This window comes from Ammospiza caudacuta, chromosome 1, assembly GCF_027887145.1.
Source record: "Ammospiza caudacuta isolate bAmmCau1 chromosome 1, bAmmCau1.pri, whole genome shotgun sequence".
In the NCBI taxonomy this organism is placed as follows: domain Eukaryota; kingdom Metazoa; phylum Chordata; class Aves; order Passeriformes; family Passerellidae; genus Ammospiza; species Ammospiza caudacuta.
In genome coordinates, this window is record NC_080593.1 from 99,672,243 (window position 1) to 99,698,115 (window position 25,873).

The window sequence follows — 25,873 nt, forward strand, 5'->3', positions numbered from 1 at the left end:
AATGGTTTACAGCAAGAAAACAATAGCTTTGAGCTATCTTCTAGTGACTCATAACTCAGCTCTATATTTGGAGCATGACACCCAGAGGTAAGTGTTAACCCTTTACTCAGTTGGGGTCAGCTGTGCCTGCTGTGTCCCCTCCCAGTTTCATGTGCGCCCCCAGCACCACCCTGGTGGGGCATTGTGAGAATGGGAAAAGGCCTCAATGTTCTCCAAGTGCTGTTGGTTTTATGTTTTTAATTTCATGTTCGATAAGAAGACTATTGTACATCACAATGAACTTTGAAGGTCAACGCTAGTTGACAAAAAAGCTTTTCAAGAGAAGATGTGTGTTTTACCATTTATAGGAAAATTTTCATTTCCAATTTGTTAGGAAGTCTTAAGTTCAGGGCATAATGTGACATATTCTTGAAATATTGGTCATCTTAAGACTCACAAATTCCTACGGGATACCTTATATGGTTTGTGTGGAAGCAGGTTATACTTCAATAAACAGTTTATCAGAGATGTTATAGTTTACACTGCAAGAATTCCAGACTGAGGTATATCTAGGCCTTTAGCAGTCGGCTTGGACACTAAAGCCTCAGGACAACATTTCTTCATTACAGTCTTTAAAAATGCTAAAAACCTGAAGGATAAATTTTAAGGGGAAATCTATGCCCACAAAAAAGCTCTTTGGAAGAGGGCTTGTAATTTTTTTGTGTGTTTGTAAAAGGCCTAACACAATGGAAATATTACTCCTGACTTAGAGCTGTTTGAAAGCATCCATGACACTAAGACACAATTTCGATATTGAATTTTCCTTGCTTGATCTTCTTTCAGGAAGCTGATATTACAGATTTCTGTGGCATAACCTGTTGTTAAGGGCAGAAAACAAAGATTCCAGAAAGTGAAGTAGTAGAACTTGTAGAACTTTATCTCTTCATCCAGGCTGAAATAGGTTGAGTCAACAGGGAAATATAAGATTACAGCTGCTAAGGTTCTGTGATAAACAATTTTTAGAAACTAGTAGGCAAAAATTTACACCTCCATTAAAGCAGAGTTCACTTGTCACTGTGAGTGAGGTGCACAGGATATAAAGGCACATATCTCTGTCTGTCCCTGTAAGCCATCTCTCAAAGAAAATAAAAGGGCTTTTATACCTAAAAGGACTACTAATAACTAAAGAAGTCATATTAAAAGTAGGAAGAAATTTCAAAACGACTACTAAAAGCATAGTATTAATCAGATTTTTGTTAAAAAGTAAAATATTATATTGTTTTAGGCAAAAGCAATTCTAAAGACAGAAGTTTGAAATGGCATCCAAGTCTAGTTTCTATTCTCTTGGTCTGATAAAGATTGGCATTTATCTTTGACTTGTATGATTGACATAAATGCAAATTAACAAGTGTTGATTTTAACTGAATGAAGAAATGCTGACTGGTTTACTAATTAATATCAGGATGAAATATAGTTGAAGTTTAAATAAATTTTTGGTAGATTGTAAACTATTGAACTTTCATATGTTTGGCCTAAGATCGTTATTATCCCTTTGGCTATCATTCATACCAAGTTAATTCCTTCTTATTCTAGTCCTGGCTGCTGTTTGGTCATAAAGAGAGAATGGAACAGAACATCAAAATCTGCCAAGAAATCAATAAAGCTGGAGCCTCTTGTGTATATTTATTGGAAAGCCAACAAAGTAATTTGTAAATTTTAAAGGTTCAGTGAAGGGAAAAAAAGGATACACTGAAGTCCAGACTGGTATATAAGCAGAAGTACTTCTGCTTATATGTTGTGGTGTCTGTTCTTGAGCATTTTTTTTTTTTATTGCAATAAAGAACAGATCAAACAGAATGGGTCAGTAACTCTTCATATGTCAAATATGCTCTTGCTCATCTGTTGATACTCCAGACATCTGTTACAGTTTTCAAACTTTTGTAACTAAATCTGCAATTATGTTTAATGTTAGTTTAAGGGTTCTCAAAATTATAGTTTTTCCATTTTCCAGGATTTTTTAAAGAATATATTAACAGTAATTGTATGCTTTAAAATATTAGATTTATGCCTTTATGATACAAAAGTCTTGATGTCTCCTGATTGAGAAATATGAACCTCTTTTGATCAAAGAAAAATTATACCAGACTGCTGTGGCTAATGAAGGGTAAATCTCAAAAGTTAATTGTATGAGTTCAAATAATCATCTATAACCTGATATTTATACTGTTCAATCCAAGAATCAACCATATGAGTTAGAGTAACCAAATTGCAGGGTTTCAGATTTTCATTGCCGTTGTGTCACTCCAACTGCACAACTTCTGTTAGAAAGAAAAACAGGAAGAAACTTCTTTTTTCATTTCAGAAAATACAGATAATGTCCATAGCAGAGAAAAGAAGTGCTGAAGAAAAACTCAGGAAAGGATTTCCAGTAGCCAACAGATTATAAAAAATTCTTAGGCTAGAATAGAAAGAGAAAAATAAACTAGAGTTATCTATTTGAGCACAAGGAAGAATTAATCTGGCGGAATGGAGCTGCCTGTGGGGAGATTGAACATTTAAGTTGAACTAGGCTAGGCAGAATTTGAGAAGTGTTAGGGGAATACATGCAGGGCCAGGATGAAGTGGAAGTAAAAATTTGGCATTAAGATGTCAGACACTAAGTCAGACAGCAATTTTAATAGGACAATCAGATCAATAAAAAATGCATTGTCTGAGAGACAATATATGAGTTTATAAATGAATGGTAAACAGAGCAGAAAGCTACGATCAGTTATGTAAGAGGTAGGCATGAGTTGAAAGAGGATCCAATCAGTTTTGCAATGGCTGATTTAATGTTGGTACTGTAGGTACCAACACTGCAGCATATCCCTGTTTTGTAACACGACAGAGCAAAACATGATACAAAACATAATGCAATGCTACCTCTTTTGCCACTTCATTAGTTTACTTTCTTCTATCCATTATTTCATTATTTCCAGTTGCTATGTGAGGCTAAAAAATTGATATGTCTCACTTTAGTTTTGGACACTGGCAATGGGAAAAGGGAGGATTTTAATTTCAGTTTTTAATTTTTACTTTTTTTTCTACTGCCTGGGAAAATTCAGTTCCCAAAGCCTGAATGACATCCATCATGTGAACTGATATATTACAAGACAGTAAAACTAGAAGTGACAAGGACATTTAGTTATGAAAATCTTTTGTTCTCACAAGAAAAACCCTTGATTGTGTTTCGTCTGTTCTATTTTGCATTAAATTCTGTATTGTCTGCTATCAAAACATCTCTGAATATGAGCTGATGTTTGAAGACAAAACAGTGGAAATAGAAGTCCAGGTGCACTCTGAAATCAATGTTAATTTTTCAAAGCCTTTAATTTCCCATCTTTCATTATTTTCTTTCACAGTGAATATTGCTTCCTTTCAGGACACGTGATAATGAAAATGACTTATTTGTTTTCATCCAGTGATCATGATTGCCACTAGTAGAATTATCTTTGAAAACATCACGCTTTTATCCTCCTGCTTTCATCTTTTTGGAAGCATTAATATTCAGTCTAGGGAGAAAAGCAATATCTCAAGTCAAATCTACTCTTTCACACTATTCAGCTAGCACAGCTATTTTGGACAAAATCTGCTAAATAAATTTGCAATGCATCCTCAAGTGTAGTTAATAATAAATACAGAGTTATGACAGTGAGCAGCAGTATAATCAAACCTTTCTTTTTATTTTTCAAAACTGGCTGACAGCACTGTATATTATTTTTGTGCTTAGGATTATGATCTTGACAAAAAGAAGGGCTGGAGAATTCTTCAGAAATAAATAACTGGAAAAAAATATTTACTGTGACTTCGAAGTTCAGTGCCTTAAAAGCCTCTGATCACACATCTAAGGGATGTGATCCTGGCGTACAGAATGTATATGAACACACAAATGGTCCATAAATAAATGTAATGTTTCCTTATGATCATAGTGATTTGATTTTGCTGTGGTATGGGTATTGGTATTATAGCTATGATGGAAAGACCATGTTTTAGACCTAATTATCTGCAGCAGCCTGGCCCTGTGTAGACATGAGACAGCCTTAATGTAGATTAATTTATTTCTCTGGAAAGATCCATTTACATAACTAAGTCACTAATGTCAGAAAACATTTTTCACCTAGCGTCAACTGCAATGCAAAGCAGCTCATTTCTAGCTTGCAGTCACTCTAAGGTCATGAAGTTTAATTATGAATTTGGTACGAGAATAAATTCCTTGGACTCTTAAGTTCAAAATGTTGAGAACTAATTTTATGGTGTTTTCAACATGTAGCATTTATCCAAATCTGTCATCTATACACAAAGTATATTTTTCATTTGAACCTACATTTGGCTAGAGCTGCTTCCAGTCCAAAGCAAACTAGATAATTCAAGGTGTGCCAGAGCCAAACTGTATTTATTATTTGAGTGATGGAATATAAGAAGACATGGGGGAAGAAACTAACTACCTGACCTTACAATGCAACTGGAGAAGAATTCTCAAAATGTAAACAAAATTAACAGAAACTCATTGGTATTTTTGCCTTAAGGAAAACATAAACTCAATATGTAACTGGAAGCTTGTGAGTTCTGGTCAGTGACAGCATATTTAACGACCTCAGGGTAGCAATTAAATATCTCCCCAAAATATACTGAATCTTGATGCTCTTCAGGGTTTTAGTGACCTAGCCCTGTAAGGGTTGCAACTGCAGGGGCAGAGTACCCTGGAGGAAGAAGAGAGGCTAAAAATACTTTTTCCTCTATTATTGTTACCTCTAGGTAAACAGTCTAACAGGTGAAGAACAAGTAAACATCTTGTTAGTAAGAATTCAAAATTCCCTACTTAACTAATTCCTTGTTAGATTCCCGCATCATAGCCGGATGCTGCAAAGGTTCAAATAGAATATATTGCAGTGATATCTAATCTGTGTTTTGGAAAAAGAGCTACTTTTTTTTTTTTTAATTTTTTCCTCTACATGTACATGTAATTAGAGGATTTTTAAGGTCACTTTGAACCCAAATCATTTTATGATGCATGATTCTATGATTCTGTGGATCTGACCTCTAAAGAAACACTTTAATGTTTAATTTAAAATAAATTTATATCAATTTTTAGTAAGTTTTATTCAATTATTTTATTTTTATATATATATTTGGCGATTGTTTTTACATGTATTTGAATAAAAGCTTTGGGGATTGGTACAGGTCCTTCATACAAAGGTATATTTTCAATTTTCTATTTCTAGCAATTTTAATTTTCCAGTTTTCTCCAAGTAATAATAAAACAAATAAAAAATTCAACTCAGAATAAATACCTCCCTATACTGGAAGCACACATAATGTTTCCTTTATTTATTCCATAAATATAAACTTCAACTATGTGTGGTGGGAAAAAGAGAAAACAAATTGTTAGAGTATTAAGATTTAGATTTTGAATATTGACATCCTGCAAAGGCAGATCAATGTAATTTCAGCTGGTTTCACTGAGGTTCTCTCTTATAAGAAGATTTTCTTTATAATTTCTTTTTGGATTTTTTTAATTCCTTTCTGATATAGATACATCCTAATTCTTATTCTTCTCTAGACATGTCTGACCTTTCTCTGTTTAGAAGAAATGGGGTTGACAGTTGCTCAGCAAGTCTTGACCCTCTTTCAGTGTGTTAGAATTGTCTAGACATTATCCTTTCCTTGGAACAATAAAAGAAAAAGATCTGATTTTCAGTGTGAAAAATCTTCAACATAGACCTGTTTAGATGTTCCTTTGATGTTCATTAAAACAAACATAAAATCTCCCTTACGTTAATCTCTGAGACTGGGAAAATAGTTCTAGATAAAACCCTCTTCCCACTTCCCTTCTCACAGATTTTAATTTAATGCTTGCAAGTGCTCTGGATAGGACATTTATGTTTTTGAGATTGTCTTATAAGAATAGCACAATAAAAGAAGAATAACTAACATGTACAGTATTTAAGGTGAAAGGCTAATGAGATTGGACTGTCTCTTCCACAATGTTCCTAATGTTTCAACACACATATTTAAAGCAATATTTATGTGTGCTGTTCATTGTTGATATTCTTTGATTTATTGTGCAGAACTCATAACAGGGGTTATGGTTTGAATAGGGAATTAAACTTAATCAGAATATGTCACTCTTTGTGGTACTGAGAACCAAGTAACTAAAATAATTTTAGAAATTTTCACAACAAGGTTTTTTTTCTGAAGAGGGACTTTTATTATGTGCATATATGTGTGTATATATATATATATATATATATATAAGTACTAGTACATTGTCATCTTGAATAAGGCAAAAATTCAAGCAGAAGGAACTGATTCTCTCACTTAATCTTTTGCTCTCAATATCATCAACTATTTAAAAAGAACTAATATATTGGCATACCTACAAATACAAAAAACAAAGTAATCTTTTATGTCCATTCTTTTAGATCAAATTTTAATACACTTCATGGCATTGGTTTCTCATCTACAGTATTAGTGTTTTATCATCCCATGAGCAAAAGGATTTCTTTGCTCTCTGTCATCTTTTTCTGAAAAACAGCAGTGAAATATCTGCTATGTCACCTTTATCTAAATGGCAGTAAATAATTCTTTTGTCTTTTCTTTTTTTTTGAGTGAAGAGAAAAGGAAGAAGTGGAAACCTTTCAAGATTATTTTGTATTGTTGTTCAGTTGAAGCCAATATAATAGGATAGACAGGTGGATGGTTTGTAAGGTCAGTTTACACTGATCTCTTTTTATATTATATCTAACCCTAGAGACTCATTACAAACAGTTTTTCTCAAGTCTTGACAGAGGTACTTTTCCTGTGAGGTTCCGGATAGCTTTACTTTTAATGTATCCACAATAAAAAAGACACATACTAACGGAAATAAGCTTTTCTGCAGAAAACTTTTTGATCATGTCACCTGATATTTGTTTGTGTCAGAATATAACATTTTTTCCAGTGGCTGATTCCATTTTAAAAGGCTATTAGCCTCCTCTGATTTTCTTTTGCCCTTTCTTTAAAAGTCATAATCCTGTTAATCTAGTTATAATTCATAGGTGGAAAGAGTCCAATTTGTTCCAAGCTTTTAAGGACTGGAATTAGAAATTTGAATCTTATCTGGCAAATACCAGTAGTAGCAATTATACTGTGGTCATTTGTTCTGCTGCCAATGATTATGACTGCCAGGGAATGATTATCATGTGACAAAATTTGTATCAGGTTGACTTAAATTAACATTGGTCTAGTTTAAACAAAATATATACATTGCCTAGGAATTTTAGTTTTACAAAGACATCTCCTGAAATAAACAAAGATTAAAACAAGTCAGATAATAGGAAACAAATTAGGTGATATGAAACAATTATATACTCTGTGAAGATGTTCAAATTTATAAATCTTTATTTATAAACTATGGGGAAAAAAAGTATTAAGTGGAGAGGCAAAAAAAGATAGTCCATTCTTCTGCAAATGGGAACCAGGAACATTCACAGCCTCATGTTTTTACAATCTGTCTTGACACTGAAGACAGTCATATAAAAATACCCCAATAAAAGAAGACTTACCAATGAACTCCACAAAGGGATGTTTGGAGTGATGGGCTTTCTTCCCAAGACCCTGTTGTGATGTGGCCCTGCTCTTCCGGGGATGGCTCAACACCTGCCTCCCAATGGGGAGTGGTGAATTCCTTGATTTGCTTTGCTTGTGCATGTGACTTTTGCTTTCCTTAATTAACTCTCTCTGCCTAACCCATGAATTTTTTCACTTTTACCTTCCTGATTCTCTCCTCCATCCTGATGGTGATTGAACCTTGTCAGACATTATAAACTGTGTAACAGCATTAATCAGACTGATTTTATGATGACACCACTTTTAGAGAAAGGAGAATGTTGGATTTTTAACTAAAACAGAAGCTTTGTTGCATTCTCAGTGGAAATTATATTAAGACACTTTTGAAACAAAGCACACACAGGCAATTATTTTATAAAACCTCATAAATGGCCTGGACAAACTTATTCTAGTGTCAGTCATTTACTTGATTCAGCATTCCCATAACCTGTAAATGTCTTTCTAATTTAAATGCATTGAGGCCTCATCTACAAAAATAGAACCTTTGCTATGACCAGTATTTTAATCTAAAGTCTAATTTGTTTATCTGAATAATTTTCTTTATGGATAATGTACATTATTACACTTAGTGAAATATTAAGGACATTTAAGATGCTTGCTAATATATTAAAATTATTTAATCTAATTTTACATTGTTTGCATCACTAAGCTTCTACTCAATTCAATCTGAGCCCTGCAAGAAAATGTCTCTAGAGTTTTCCTGTGTCTTTAAAACAGTGTGGCAGGTATCCCCATTTCAAAGTACAGTCACTATATCACAGAGTCTGGATAATAATTGGATCATACTGATAGATATGAATTTTAATTACTGTGTTGACATGAGAGACTATCCTTCCTACTACTGCTTCAGCTACTGATAGGATCTGTCTCTTGCATTTTAAAAATGAAAATTTCAAAGGAGAGCATAACTCCACAGTAAAACACTTGCAATAAAGAGATTCATCAAGAGCAAGATTTACTTTACCTGGTTTACTTTATACAGTAAATTTTACTATTTCTTTTTAATTTCGTTATGCAACACATATTTTCACAATTTCTTTGCAAAATAATTAGTAAAATGCATCCTTTGGCCGCAGATGCTAGATGCCATCAGTAATATATTTTTTTCTCTAGTTGAATTGGGGGGCCTATTCCTTGTTGTGCCCAAGAATTTGGACATAATATTTGGGAAAAGTACGATAAATAAGTCTGACACCTTGGAGCTTGCTCATTCTCCAAAAACAATGATTTTGTCCTGCATCATAGTCATTGGAGTTAAAAGATTGGTCTCTCTCAAAAGCCAGAAGACTAAAAACGGAATTTAAAAGTGTTTTTTTTAGAATAAAAAAAATTAAAGTCTTTTTCTGGACATCAATTAAAAAAATATATTTACAAGAGCATTTGAAACACAAATCAGCATATAATTTAATAAAATACTAAATATAATTGAAATTTAAATTATGTAATAAAACTAATAAAGGCAAGTTATATGAAACATAACTTTAATAATTATTTGGTTTAAATCTTCATTTTAAAGTACATTTTTCAGCTTTAAAACCACTGATTTCTTTTTTATTTTATCACCTTTTTTGGTTTGTATTGAATGTAACCATCACACACTAAAAGTGTAATAGATGATCATGTCTGCCAAGACAGTTAGATGTGGATTTGATACAAATCAGCATGCATGTATTTAGATATTCATGCATCTTTCTGTCATTAACTCCAGGGGAAAGAAAAAAAGGAATAATTTTAGATTAGATTATTTCTTTGCTCTAGTTTACTGTGTGACTGTGGAGCTCATGGTGCTAGGATGAAGGTGGGGGCAACAAACATTGGGAAAAATGGCTGAGGGCATAAGAATGATTGCTTATTTGGTGGAGGAGTTGGCATGTTTCAATTCGTTTTGTGTGTGAAGCTATTGCACAAGCTAAGGAAATTTCTGTCCAGAAAAGTGCACTATCTGCTAAATACCTACTGAGGGAGGAGAGAAACACTTTTTTCCCTTATCACCAGCATGACTTGCAATGTTCAGATTTTTTTGTCAACAAAACCAAAAAACACATGCTGCCTTTTGTGTAGCAGTTAGCAAGGTCTGACTGCATGGATTACCTCAGTCTTCCAGTAAAGGACCAAGAATTTCTGTACATGGAAATAACTTAATCACTTTGCTGCTTTATCAGGTGGTTAATTCTAGGTCTATGATTATCTCAAATTTTAACAAGCTAGCCCCACTGTGATCTCCTGACTCTTTATCAATACTGAATCCCTGCTGACTAAAACAGCACATTCAGTCAGGCTCAAAGTGGCTGCTTTGCCTAAAAACATCACTTCAGTCTGTCACTGAGCAACAGGGGAGCTAGGAGTAACCTTAACAGTGAATGTTATTTTTTTGTCACTTATTTCAGAAATACTGATAGGAGTTGAAAGTAGACTACTACATTTTCAAATTTCCTATTTATTCTGGCAGTATCCATTTTAATATCCAGTCATTTTCAAAAAATATGCGGTTTATAACTGGTATTTATTACAAAGGAACAGTAGAATTAAATATTTCCGAGGCATCTGAATGACTTAAAATAAGCAGAAAGGATTCTGACTCCATTCCAGTTAAGCACTCAAGCTCGTAGAAAGCTAATAGCTTATATATTAATAAATTCATACTGCCATGTTTGCCACTCAACAGCGATGTGTGTGAATACCTACAGCACTCTAAGGTTAAGGAGTTAGCTCACAACTGCTAAGCCACGGTATTTTATGACAGTTGCCTGCAGTTATGTGTCCATGCATGTCATGTCCCTACAGGCGCATTCTTGTCCAGATAATGTCAGCAGGTGTTCTTACGTCAGGGCAGGAAGAAAATGCTCATGGTAAAGTTGCTGAAGCAACTTTAGTTGCCGAAGCAGCTTTATATTTAAAGTAAATTTGCATAAATTTTAAAAGTACAGAGAAAGAGACAGCTGTATTCATGTTGTGGAGAAAAGACAAAAAAAAAAATCCAACACGCAAGCAGATATTTGTCGCAGACATTTCTTCACAGAAATCCTTTCTTTCGGATTTCTGCGTCTTCTGGAGGGCAAAAGGCCTCAGAAGACAAGGTAAACAATTATTATCAGCTGCTGTGGAATGTAATGGCATGCACCTTGATTGGCTCATTTTCTATGTTTATAATTAAGGGCCAATCACCAGTGCAAGCTAGGGGACTGAGTCCCTGGAGATAACTTTGTTATAGATTTCTTTCTATCTATTCTAGCTAGCCTAGCAGCTCTGAAACCTCTCTCTATATTCTATTTAGTATAGTCTTAATGTATTAGATATTATATATCAATAAATCAGCTTTCTGATCAAGGAACAAGATTCACCGTCTCTCTCTCACCAGCAGCGACCCACTCAGGCGCAGTAATAGATATTAGTGTGAAAAAATGGCAAAACTGAAGAGGGAGCAGATGAGTTTTCCAGGGACTGCCAAGTCAAAGGGCAACTGAAATTGAGCTAACTGTAATAATTTCACCAGAAGATATTAACAGGAATATTAAAAGGAAACATGTATAATAACCTCAAATAACTATTCTGACAGGTTCCCATACCTGATCAATTTGTATGAGTAAAATGACCATTTTCAATGATTCCCTCCCAGAGATAATATTGTTAAAATAAATGAACACAAATCAGGCAAGGCGTTAGGCATTTTTTTCCTCACCAAGATAATACACTTTGAAGAAACTGTTTGGACAATCTGCAAGTAAATCCCAAAATCCTTTCTGAATCTGTTAAAAAAATCCATCTTCCTAGTCAATAAAATCTCTTTTTGCTTCAGCTACATTGGAAAGTTACGCATACACATTACAGGCTTTCTTGTTAGTCATGAAAGTAACTGTAGACCTTTAATGTTTTACTGAAGGAAATATGATGTTATTTGATCCTTCCTGAGCTGACTGGTGCCTTGGTTTGAAAATGTCCCTTTTTGACCTTGGAATTTTGAACAGAGTTAGCACTCTCATTTCTGCGTTAGTGTATGTTTGCAGGTTTGTGGGTTTTTTTGTTTACTTTTTTTTAAATAATGTGAGTGCAATTGTTCAGGAAAGCAGGATTTTTTGCCTGACTCCACCACAAGATAATACAAATCTGCCTAGTATATATGGAATCATTCCAGCTAGGTTTTTATAGAAGTGCTAGATAATTTCCTATACCAAGGACATATTAATTCTAAATAGGGACTATGAAAATCAATGCTAATGAGCCTCCGAGTGACCATAAATCTTCTTTTATGTAAGTAAACAGAACTCAGTTAAATAAAAACTTTTGTATCCTTTGATGTACAAATGTGATTTACCACAGCATATTTAGGGGAACTAACATTGTGCTTAGAGTCAGTGAGCTCCTGGGCCAATCTGCACCAGATTTGTGCTTCTCCCCTCCTCTTGCCTCATGTCTGCATAAAACACCATGCTCTGCTCCCATAGCAACTGCTATTGTTTGGGATCATATCTCTGTGTATTCAAAAGGCACCTTGTTTTGCACAAGCCTTTCAGAATAACCAGTAGGAAAATATTTTAAAAAATATTTTAAATTCTGTTGACATGGAAGAATGAAACAAAGCTGCTGGGACTCTAAGCAAAGGATTCTGTGCCAGGCAGACAGGGTTTGTGTTTTCCATCTTGATCCAAATCTAGCAGAGGCACACTGAAGCCAAAATCAGAGAAAGAAGCAGCATTTTTGCAGCTGCAACTGTATCAGTGCTAACTAAGGAGTAACTACAATTTTTGACAAACTGAAATTGATAATGAGAAAGAGCATCAATGTTTGAAATTACTTTCTTCTTATCCTCTATCTTGCTTGGTACTTATTTCCATTTTGGTACCAGCCTGCATTACTGAAGTCTCAAAAATAGTCTATATACAATCATGTAACTGACTGAATGAAGTGACAATTTGAAGCAGCTAGAAATGGGGATGAACCGTAAAAGTGTAGGAGAATATTTATTTCTCTGTATTGATAAAAATTAATTTCCTTTTCTCTATGATGAGAGAATTTGAAAAGTTTGTTTGTTTGTTTTTCTCTCTCATCTGTAATTTCTTGGGTTCCGCACCCAAGAAAGGCAAAGGTACTTTTGTCTTGCACATAATGGAGACTAGAAATTTTGATGAACTGGAACCATTACTGACAGATGGTCATGCATATTTTCATTTTCAGTACTCTGCCAAAACTCATTGGCCCAGCAATAATCAGCAGGCAAATTTAAGCTGGAAACAGAATAAAGAAAACAAAAATACATGCATATATTCATTTTGCAATAATTTTCTTAAAAATTTGTTGCCTATTATTACTATCCTTGATTGCTTATATGTTTTAAAAAACTTTATCCTTTATAAAAAATCTTCAGAACACTGTCTAGTCATTAGTATTTATTGCAAAGCTCTGTTTATTTTTTGTAGATGATTAGTGGGCCATCAGAAGTAATTTCTAAAATTGCTGTGTCATTATAGGTCCTAACTTCATTGAGGACCCATGACCCTGTAGCATGAAATTCAATTCAGACTGCTAGACTTGAGGCTCCAGTGTATACAGAAAATTTTAGCCAATTTAATAGGATTAAATTCTAGATCAAAATGAATAAGATACACCAATATTAGCAACCCTTAAGCCAATTTAAGACCATCTGCACAAGGGATTTCACTGGTTTAAATCAATTTAAGAATTTATTTAACTAAATTGTAACAATTTATTTCTGTACACAGGGGGCAAGTTACGTGAGTTTTATTTTGGGAAGAGTTAATCTCACCTACAATACCATGGATTTAAAATATTATTGATGGAAAGCAAGTAGTTCCTTTTCATTATAAATATTAGGGCTAATGTATAGTGTCTGGGGGATAAGCATGAGTGACAGATACAGGGGAACTGGATAATTATATATCATAAATAGATTTTTCTATCTATGTATATTTATAATAAAGGTAAGATTTGAAATTAAGAGGTCTGGGAAAGCTGTCAGATTCAACAAAGGACTATGAAGTTATAATGTAATTGATGGTGGATAGGAAGTGTCTTTACAGTAAGAAGTTATCATGCATATCAAGTTTTACAATTTTTATTCTTGACTTGCCAAGATCAAGGCTTTCACAGGTATGTTAACAGTGCAGCTCAAACCTCTGTTAATAACCAAAATACTTAGCATTTGTTGAGCAGCTGTTGTATTTCTGTTATGAATACTGGGCACAATATCTAATAGTAACCCTTTTGACAATGCCTACTCAACCTGTGGATAGGTGTTCCTTCAGAGCTAAATGTTCTTTCCCTTGGTAACACCAAATTTCAAACTAGTATTCTGTCATTACAGGTGAGATCTGAACTGATGCTTCTGTTTCACTTCACCCACATCTTGTAAGGGTGGATTGACTGATGTCAGTTGCTGTTGATACATGCCTAATAGACATGGAAACATGGAAAACTGAAACACACATTTCCATATGTTTCAGATGCCTCTATACAAACTACCTCATTAGTTACCAGGCCCCTCAATTTGATTGTTTCTCCTTTCTTTCTTCTTTAACAGAACTGTTGCAAAAATGTAGCAGTGAAAAATAATTTTTCATCAGTGTCCTTATGTTTTCACAACCATTTTCAACATTGAGCTGTGTTTAAGCAGCCATGAAAAATTAAGACTTGAATTTTTTAAAAGCTGTCGTGAAAGTGAAGATGGATGCCTGAAATACAAAGACTTGTAACAGAATATTAAAGAACTGCCTTGAAGATCTTAGCTTCTTAGAAGTCCTTGACTGTGTTACAATCATTATAGAAAAGAACTGGAAGGCAATCTACTCCTCAGGTTTAAGGAAGCCACAGTTTCCTCAAAGGTCTAAACACAAATAACTATTTTATCAATTAAACTTCCATTTTTGAAAGTGCCATTTCAAGGAAGTAGGATGCAGGTGCCCAAGAGCTGCAGGGTCACCCCTATGAAGCACTGGTTTCAGCTGGCTCCAGTATGGACCCACTTCAGGGGACAGCTGAGCCCCTCAACCAGAGTGGTGATACATTTGAGGAAAGATATTTAAGAAAACCATGAAGCAATGAGAGGTGTGAGGAAAAATGTGAGAAACAACCCTGCAAATGCCAAGGTGAGGGAGAAAGAGGTGAAGGAGGTGCTCCATGTGTTGGAGCAGAGGTTGCCCTGCAGCCCTTGGAGAGACCAGATGGGAGCAGGTTTATGCTGAAAGACTGCAGTTTGTGGATGGAATCCATGTTGGAGAAGTGAGAGAAGGAATAGCAGCAGAGTGAAGATGTTATGGAATGATCAGAGCTCCACAGCTCCTCATGAGCCTGTCAGACAGGGGATCAGAGAGAGTCAGGCATGGAATAGTGAAGCTGAATATGAGAAGTGGATAGAATCTGTTCTAGGTTTTGGTCTTGTTTCTCACTCTATAAATGCATTTAAATCAGTAATAGATTACATTGATTTTCACCAAGTTGACTCTGTTTTGACAGTAACCATTAGTGATCTCCCTGCCTTCAGCTTTGCTTCATTTTATCCCACTGTCCTTTCGAGTAAGAAAGAAGCTGGACAGGCATCAGCCAGTCAAGTTTGCCAACACATCAGCATGAATTTTAGTAATGTGGAATGTGCCTATCCTGGAAAGACCAAACTCTGGTAACTTTTTTCAGTATAGATTCTAGAATTTCAAAGTGGTTGTGAAGACAACAACAGTACTTTGACGTGTTCTGTTTTATTTTGATTTATAAGGGTTGTCAAAATAGGAAAAAAAAGTGACTGGTCTTCATACCATCACTGCAGTTAAAAAAGGAAGAACACATTTTTAACTTATATAAAATAGTTGACAAGCTGTGATAATCAAAGTGTAAAGTGCTGATCACATGCTGTCACTGTCATTTGCAACAGTAATTTTAAGAAAAGATCATTAAGGGAAAGAGATAATTAGGTTATGAAGGAAAAAAAATCAGAAATGGTTACAAAAGCTCTTTCTAGCAGGTGTCTGGGTTGTAAATGAAGGCCAAAAAAGTGCATAGGTGACTGTTTCTTTTGGTGACAATAAATCTCACTCAATTGGTGCATTTAATTTATTTAGTTCATTACTTTCAGATTTTTTTTCTTTTACCTTATGGTCAGGTATAAAACCACCTGATATCTTATTCAGTAAAATGGCATTTAACTGACAAGAAAAAAAAGAAATGAACATAATCAAATTCTTTGTCAATTTATCTTTTTTTCAGGTAAATCCTGTCACAACATAGCAACTCTAGCAACTTTATAAAAAAAAGTTTGGATTGGGGCTTTTTGATTTTTCCCCCTCACCCTTGCATTCAACCTAAACTTCCCATCTTGTAGACAAATCAAATTTTTTCAGAAGGCTATGAAAATTAATGTAAATATGAGCTAAAGACAGATGATTCATGTTTTACAGTCTATTTGATAGTAATATCAAAGTTGGAGGGTATGAGTATAACGCAGATATCGATTATTTAAGAAAGATGATGAAAAACCTGTAGAAGCTGTAAAACTTTGATATGGAAAGATTGGGATAATTTTCTGTTAAAGTTGGGTAAACAGGACATAGAAAAAATTTCTTTGTCAGGAACAGGGAAGTATATAATTTAATTCCTAAGTATAAAATTGACCCAAATTAAATGATAGTTTGTAATTAAACTACAGTATTCACTGAAGTGAAAAATTCTTGCATCTTAGAGCTTAACAAAACAATCGGCTGATCTCCTAGGTCACCTAGCTCGGTTCCACAAAGCTGCTGGTAAAGCATAAAAGTTAAACTTACAGTGCTCAGAAATTAGGCAAGCCTTTGGATCATCAATATATGTGCTGGGAAAAAGTACTACTGAATCTCAATACTGTCCAACTTTTACATGTTACACTGACAAGTTTGACTTAATTTCCATTGTTCTGTCTTCAAGGGTATCCAAATGTTCAATATTAAATACAACTCACACACTTAATTGATTTTATCTTACACATTTTTGTCTGATTCCTTAAACACCAGCTTGTTTTAGCAAGATCATTAAGGAAATATTAAATGCAATCAGTCTCAAGATATTTGTAATGACTTTCACAGTTACTCTGATCACAGTTCATTATTTTTTCTTGCAGTAAGACTATTATCATTTCAACTTTTGTCAATTGAAAAAAAAAAAAAATTAAGCTTGTGGTAAGTCCCATCTGTATGTCAAATAAAGATTTTATATTATAAATATATTAATATATTTATACATATTATTTATTATATAAACAAATATATAATAAATATATAAGAATATATAATTAATGCATAAATAATTAATATATAATAATTAATATATATTGATATAATATAATAATAATATACTATTGTATCAAATTGCCCAACATGTAAAGATTTATTATATTTAAGTCAGTGCTTTATTGGTTATGTTATCCATGGTAGATCTGAAAAAAACCCACAAATTTTTGATCTCATCATTTTCTATGGATTCTTTCATTTATTTTCCTTCATTATTTTCATATTTCTTCAGTGTAAGTTCTTGAGTTTTGAAATTTTTGAGATTCATTCTTTACTGTCTTCACAGAATGTTGTGTTTCCTTTCCTCAAATGTTATAATATACTTTTAGAAACTGACATGGCTCATGTTTTGTAAATGTTCTTTGACAATGTGACTTGAATTGCCTTGTTCTTTCACTATAAACATATCCCCTCTTTCACAACTTTTTTACCAGTATGACCTTCTACTTGTGTCTGTTAGATTTTAATTTGTCTATAGGACCTTTGGAAGTATCACTGCTCTTAGAAAAACATGTGAGAAAACTATAAGTGCAGCTTCTTTGAGTAATGCCTAGATTGCCTTTAATATATTACCCATCAAAAATTTGCCTTTTTCCCTCTCATGAATTTATTAATTTTTGCTTAATTTATGTGGTTGAGTAAACTGATCCTATTTGTTTTTAAATCCTTTACAACACTGAATCGAGATTGGTTTTTTTGGGAACTATTGCTGACCACTAAAATAAACTTTCTCTTCTCAGTCTTCTTTTTTTTTCCTTCATATTATTTGAAGGCTCAATACAACTTCTGAGACACTTATTTGCCATTTGAGTTTGAAGTATTTTACTGTAAGAAATACATATTCTAGATAAATTTTACATCTTTTACCAAAAAAAAAAAAAAAATCATCCAAATCCCAGGGTTACAGTACACCTCTCTTGATTAATTTATTTGACTTCTAAGAATTGCCAGCATTGAATTAAAGAAAAAATCCCTGATAACTTTTATGTATGTCAAATTATTTCCTTGTCGCCCAAAGGAAGATTATTTTTCTAGTAATGAGTTTTTTTAAGTGTTGGTATTTCTCCAAACCAAGGAAAAACAGCTTCCACTCTGCTTAGTTCATTGATATTCTGTGAAGAAATCTGATGGATGTCATATTCCAAAGTTATCTAAGACTCACCATAATTAAACTAACATGAAAAAAGTTTAGAACATTACTTATCAAGAACATAAGAACTATTGCAATTAAACTAAATGTTTCTGAAATTTTCTGTTTCCAATGAATGATGTATCCGAGAAAGTAATTTTTCAGAATTTAGCAGTGTTTTATTATGATATCCAGATATAACATTGCATGTTTTGAATGCTATCAGGCCTGGAATGAGCACCATCATAGTGGCACTAGGATACTTGATGTATCCATCCAGTGTTCCCTAGTAGAGGGACAGCTTCCATTCCACCCTGCTTCCACCCCAGCCCTCCTAACCAGAAGCACATCAACTTTTATTTTATACCAAGAGAAGCAGGTCTGAATAATTGCCCTGCTCTGTTGGAATGTTGGAGGACACAAGACAGATGATGGACTTTGGACCTGGTTACCATAAGAGATTTGATAACAGGATGCCGTGGCAAAAGCAAATGGAACTTTGAAAATTAGACCTAGATTGCAAGAAGATTAAATCAAACGGGTTTACCGTTAAAAGAAAATCCCATTAAACTCTGCAAGCAAGAGATGTTGTTATATGCGTAAATTTGTGTATGTGATTTTAACCCAATCACTGTAGTATATATTACTAGTCTTGTTTGTATCCCACAATAAAATGGAATTTTGATCACCCAGTCAGTCTTCCCCATCTTTCTCTATGGCCAACACAGCTCTAGCAGCATGGAGCAAGCAGCAAGGCTGCTTGATAGGACCCCTGTGTTGTCTCACACGATTTCTACCCTTTACTACTTCTCTCCTTGACATTTGACCTCCTTTTTGCCACTCTCACAGCTTACCTTCTCTGCCTCAGCATTCTCCCAGGTAGAATAGGGGATCTCCAATTATTCCCTGCAGTTACATGTGAGACTTGGCTCCTGTAGCCACCCATGAGGATGCCACCATCTGCTTGGTGCTATCCCCACCTCCCTTCCAGTGCTCACACTGTTGGATGTCTGGTCATGCCACGCGTCCAGCCAAGTCCAGAGATTTTTGTGTCACACTCCATTAGTGTACAACAGGCCTGGGACCTGGCCATTTCCTGCAGCCTTAGCAGTGGTGAGGACAGCTCTTTCCATAAAACCATAAAGTTCCATAAACTTCTGAAAAGTATTTCTGAACCTTTATCTAACATACTGGTGCAGGTCGTCAATAGTGTTACTTTTTTTTTTAATCAATTATGTGATCCAGTGTGCTAATCTCATCCAGCCCAAAAATGAATGAACCACAGCTTGATAACAAAGAAAAAAAAATTATCTTGTATTTTTTCAAGTGGATTCCTTTTCCTGAGTGTCACACATTATGATTTCCTATCTATAATGCTGCATTTATCACATTTCGTTTTCACAGACTGTAGAGAAAGACTCATCTACTGTTTTACATTCATGCACTTGAATGCTGGAATATTCAGACGTAGCACTGATAAGAATGACTTTGACTTGAAAAATAGACTCTTCAAAATACATTAACATTTGGGGAAATCAGTGTTCTGAGACTTTCTGATAAGTTTTTAATTCTATTTGAAATATTTTTAAAACTACGGACACAATCTAGGAGAACTCAATTATTTAATACACTCTTGTACAATTTAATGCACTTTATTACAATTTAAGTGTTCCTTCATACAATGGATGTTATAATATTAAGGCTTTGAGCATAAAAGAAATTATGTACATGTAATTTTGTTTTATATTAAGAATTTTCATACAGAGGAGAATCCATAACTTTATGCAGAGAAAAATGTCTCATATCATTATGAGAGCTTATAAACAGTAAATTCTTAATGAGCTTCTGTGGATATAATGAATAAACCAAAGAATAAACCAAAAACTAAACACAATATGACAGTGGTCCTTTGGGGTCCCCTTGAAAAAAATGTCTTTGGCACATTTAATCTAAAAAAATCACATATTTTATGATAGTTTATTTTTGTTGATAATAATCACATATCTCACCATACACTACAAGTTCAAAATGTTAGAAAAATTAGACATTATAATTAAAAGAAATAGAAAAATTAGAAATTATTTGATAGTACTTCTGTTCCGGTAGTCCTTTCCCCAGAGATGCCATGTGTTGAGAGTTCAGAGGACAAATCAATGAACCTGAGCAATGAATCTAGGGTGTCAGGGATAACTTGACAGTGAATTGGTTTGAATTGAACTTGACTTCACATGTACTAAAAGTCCTGATAAAGAGATTTTAGGAGAAAGAATCTCATTAAAATGGATGAACAGGCCTGCGCATGCTGGCGGACAGAGATGCAAATTACCTTTTACTGAACTTGAATGAGCTGTTGGAATTTTGTAAAAGTTCCCCTAAGAGACATGCAGAGGGCATTTACCTTTTCATTACAATTTAGCATGGAAAGAGCAGGCTGAAAAAGCAGTGTTTATTTCAGGAGAGATCGAGTTATATCTGTTTTAAAGAATGAGAATTCCTTCCCAAAATTTTATCCCCATGTTCTCTTTCAGAAAAAAAATTTATTTGCTATATCTTACTTGCAATATGAAGACCTCCTTCTTAACTTCAAAATTATTGACTTTTAATGAATAAAATAGTTGTTCATTTAGTCCTAGAGTTCTTTGCATCATTTTCTGTCTCAAGATTTTTCAACAAAAATTGATTTGGTTTTTAATTTGCTTTAGCTCAGTGACTTACATGAATATGTCCTGAATTGCTTTGACAATAATAAGGTTTAGAGCTGTATGTCGACGTCTGTGTGTACCTGGAAAACTGTCTATCCTATCTCAAACCAGGACAAAGCAAATTACACCACCATTAATAAATCCTTGCTGTTTTTCTAAGTAGTTGCTTTGGAAAGTGTTTTCCAGTAATTAAGCAGAGTTAATCCTGATTTACACAGGCATGCTAAGAAAACCACGGCCCACAGCTGTATGCCGCAGACCTAATATTTCTTGTATGCCTTTTCTGATATTGATGTATATGAGCTCTGTTATTAAGATGTTAATGAAATGTACACAAATAATGGCAAATGTTTAAGTTAATTTCAGCAACTAAATTGAGCTTACTGAGTTCCATGAGCACAATAAGGCTGTTGCAGAAATATTTATGCTGACAAAAACATTACAACCCACATGTGTCATTAAATTTAAGGAAAAGGGGTCCCCCGGAAAGAGCTCTTAAATATTTAGAATAACAATTGCTGTTGTGAAAATTTAACTAAAAAGATTAACAAAGTACGTTTTTAGAACAAGATTTTAGTTTTCCCATAAGGACAATTGCAATTGCTTAATAAATAATGTAAATGCCCTGGGATGTTAGAAGAGATTTAACTTTAGCTTTTCTAATTGTTTTATAGGGATTAATTGCAACCTCAATTTCATAAAATATAACAACATAAATAATTAAAAATTTGATTAAAGTAGTTTCTTTGTAGAAGAGGTTCTAATTTTGTAAACTGAGCATAGTCTTTTTTCATGTGTCTTTATTTTGGCTGTGATGAGGAGCAAAATTGCAATATTATACGGATTAGCAAAATAAAATATTCAAATCTGCTCCATTTTATTTCAGCATATAATTTGTATTTTGAACAGTTTGTGATAAAAGTAAAGGTAAGTTTTGATGGAAAGCTTGTTTGAAACTGAAAACCAGAAGCCACTTCTGAAGCTATATAAACTCCTAACTCCTCTATATCTCTTTGAACTACTGCAACAGAAATCTGTCCTCTCACCGTACGAGAAATATACGAATACAAAATCTTGAGAAATATTTCAGTGCTGCAAAGCTGAAGTCCCAGATTTCCAAGTGACTTTTTTGCCTATAGGTTGCTTTGAAAGTCAGTGAGACTTAAATTTACAGTATCTGGAGATTATATTTAAAAACAGGGAACGTAGGGATGGTGGTTCTGTCTACCACAATGAATTCCTATTCCTCTCTATCAGGACAAGGATTTCAGAAGTGGAAGCTTACGTCATAAACTAGATAATTATTTTCATTTTAGGTATCTAATAGGTGAAAATTCAGTTTAGAAAAGTTTCATATTTCTAAATATTTCACTTAAATGTTTAATCATCTTTGACTCATCTAAGTTTAGTAGAAAACTGTAAATTTACCTCAAGTTTAGCCCATAGCTACCACTGTAATCTCACTGCAGGCCTCTTGTCTGTCAATACAGTTACTTGCATAGCTTATTTCTAAGGAGATTACTCCAGACATCACAAAAAATCATCTGATCATCCATTGAACTCCACTGTGATTTGTGTCATGCTCATTTGTCCTGTAAATTTTGCCTCTGGAATTTTATCCCCAAATACTGTGCTGTAACTATTTTATCAAAGTGACACTCATGTGGCTTCAAGAATTAAGCCAAGAAAAAAACATAATCCATGTTCTAAATTGATTTTTTTTTAAGTCAAAACAACATGTCTCTAAAATGTTGGTATGCAATTACAGTATCACAGTTATTTTCCTTTCACAACTTTCCTTAAAAAAGCTGGAGACAAAATATTTCTTCTATTATTCATCCTTTTATCAAACATATTTGGAATACATTGACTTTGGATTTTTAGCTGTCCTTCAACACAGTCATTTTCTTTTCCCTGATAAAGATTCTTTAAAAAATTCTTGAATAGAAAAGTTCAAACACCTTATTGTATGATTTCTGTAACACGTATTCTGAAATGAGCCACCTGGGAGTGTCTTTGAAGCTGATGCTTTGATGTGTCATTCATTTTCTTTCATGTTTAGTTGAAATTGCTTCAAAGTCACTGCATTTTGTCCTTATTCTACTTTCCTGTGAATTCATTTGATGTCTGTAGAATCTGGTGTTATCACTGAACTGGTAGAATAAAGTGAGCAAAATAAACCATGACTATTTTCAGGACAAGAAAAAAAACATCAAAGTGTTTAGAGTTATTTCAATGGCTAGTAATGATTGATATTGCACGGTAACTGGATAACAAGTATATTGACTTTCTTCCATTTTATTTTGAATTCAAACTTTTCAGAGACAGTTTTAGATCTGCTTTATCGAAATGTCAGTATTGAAATAAAAGGCAGTTTCTTATTTTTTCTTCTTGACCAATATATTCATGTGGGAAAGAGGCACCCAAAAAAATCAAATCAGTTCATTCTCCACTGTAAGAGATGGATACTGCATGATCACCTGCAGTTACAAAAAAAAAACCCCAAAAAACAAACAAATAAGCAAACCAGATATGGATTTACTGAAATATTTTGATATTTCATCACTTATTTCCACTTGATATTAATAATAAAAAAGCAACATCTTATCAGTAAGATGTGAGACACCTACTGCTTGGGGAGACTCCACTTGGACAGAGGAAGGCACAGGTTCAAGACACTGATGCATATTTTACATAAACCAAGATATTTTAGAACTAGCCCATGTGTGTCCCTCTGTTGTGGGTTGACAGCCTTTATCCCAATATCGTGTGTTGTGTCTGGCAGCTGTGCCTTTTCTCTCTCCCCGCCCCAGCCGTCTTGCTGCAGCGGGGCGGGGAAGAGAGGAGGGAGTGTGTGACCAGGCACTTTTGCTTTTGGCTTTTGGCTGCTTGGCTTGGCTAGCCGCTTGCTTGCTTGCTTTCTGCTTTTTTGCATTTTTTTTTTTCCTTTTCTTTTGTTCCCTCTTTCTTACCCTCCTCTGAAGATACTGGACCGGCTCCGGACCTGACCTGAGACGTCCAGGACATCCGGAGCTTGCGAGAGAAGCTCAGCACCCTTCACAACACAGTCTGGTTTCTTCTCTTTTCTTGTGTTGGGGAGTGTTCTTTTGTTACTTGTAAATAAATAGGTTTTGTTTTCCACTTTGCTCCTCTGAGAAATTCCTTCCCGAACCCAGTGTTGGGGGAGGGGTGGTTGGAGGTTTGTTTTGTTTTGGGGGGCTCCCTTTTGGAGATTTCCCCTAATTTGTCCTAAACCAGGACACCCTCTTTATACATCAGTGCTCTAACTGATGATTTCTTACTGTTGCTGCTCTGGTCCTCATCTTTTTTTCCTTTTACGGTGAATTTCACTCTAGGTCTGATAAAGATCTGATGAATTTCATTACCAATTTTCTTCCAAAAGAAAAGAGTGTTTTTCTCAAGTTCCTCAGTGGCTTTGCTATTGACACTCTAAATATACCCAAGAATCAAGTCTTATGTATTAATAACCTACAGTAAGTAGTATATTATAAATTCTAGCTACAGCTATTTTCCTCAAGGTGACATATCTGAATAAACTTCTTTATTATTAAACATTATTAAGGATGTGTTCAAGTTGACAAACAATTTAAATGACAGCAGAATTCTCTCCACTATTTCAAGATAACACACAAATGTCAGATTTAGCAGGCCAGGATATTTCATCCTTATGAGGAGCAGCTGAGGAGCTGTTTAGCTTGGAGGAAAGGAGGCTCAGGAGAGAACTTAGTGCTCTCTACAACTACCTGGAAGGAGATTGTAGTGAGGTGGGAGGGGTGGTCTCTTCCCTCAAGTAACTAGTGACATGTCAATAGGAAATGCCCTCAATTTACACCAGGGAAGGTTTAGATTTGATAGGAAAAAGTTCTTCATGGAAAGGCTGTCAAGTATTGGAACAGGCTGCCTGGGGAGTGGTGGAGTCACCATCCCTGGAGGTAATAAAAAGATGTGTAAATATGGCACTTTGGGACATGGTTTAATAGTGGACTCGAAAGTGTTGGGTTAATGGTTTTCTTTGACAATCTTAGAGTTCTATTCCAACCTAAATGATTCTACATTTATATGACCCTGGGGGATCTGCATTTCAATCCAAGCATTCAGTATATTTTCCTTTTTTTCTCAAAACCAATCTTATTACACAGATTCAAATGTACTGATGACAGTATTTTTTGAAACAGCAGATGCTTTTTATTCTCCTTCTAGGATTGAGCTAGCAATTGAGTTAGCAAAGATAATCCAACCAGTCTCAAAACTATTCCCAGGCAGAATTTTTTTAATGATGTATGATATATATATGCATATGTTTCTAAAGGTAAAGGTAACTATGTACATATTTATGTTTTCAAATAAATGTATGTGGATACATCATATTCTGAATCAGTATTTTCACAGTGATCTTTCATTATTCAACTACACAAAAGCCTCCAACCTTTTCTGAAGATGTGAGAAATTAAAAACTGGCATTAAATGATACTTTGTGAATTTGAATATAATCCTCCCTACAAGGATTGTGAGTTCAATTTACATTACTAGCAATTAAACTCTCTTAGAATGATCTCACTACAGTTTGTTTTCATTGTGTAAGATGCTTCACTCTGTAATAAGTGCATAGAAAATAGAATGTTTTTTGATTATTCAGATATGAATGGAATAATCAAATTATTGTTTATTTGTTTATTATTGTCTAAGAATTACAGTTCTTAACATTGCACTGTAAAGGAGGTACCTTTTGCAGTGCAGGAAGTTTTAAACCTTCCTTCATTTTTAATTTTATGAAGAAGTTCTAGTATAGAGAGGGTCTTATTTAAACAACATTTTTATAGTGCCCGTGGTATGGCTTTGATTTTTATTCCTGAACAAATTGCAAATCTATTAGCATCCTTATTACATTTAGAATGGGCCAACTTTGAAGCCAGTTGGAGGGAATTCCTGGCACAAAAGAAGCATATATTCCATCAGAGTGTAGTGTAGAAAGCAGGTTTTTGTAGGTGACTTTCACTCCATAGAATGAAAGAGAGTAAAAGCCCTTGATTTTATCAAATTTCTAGAGATGTTGAGATTTAATTTAAATGCACTCCACAGTCTCTACAATGCTCTCTAATACTATAGAGCATTAAGGGACTATAAATTTG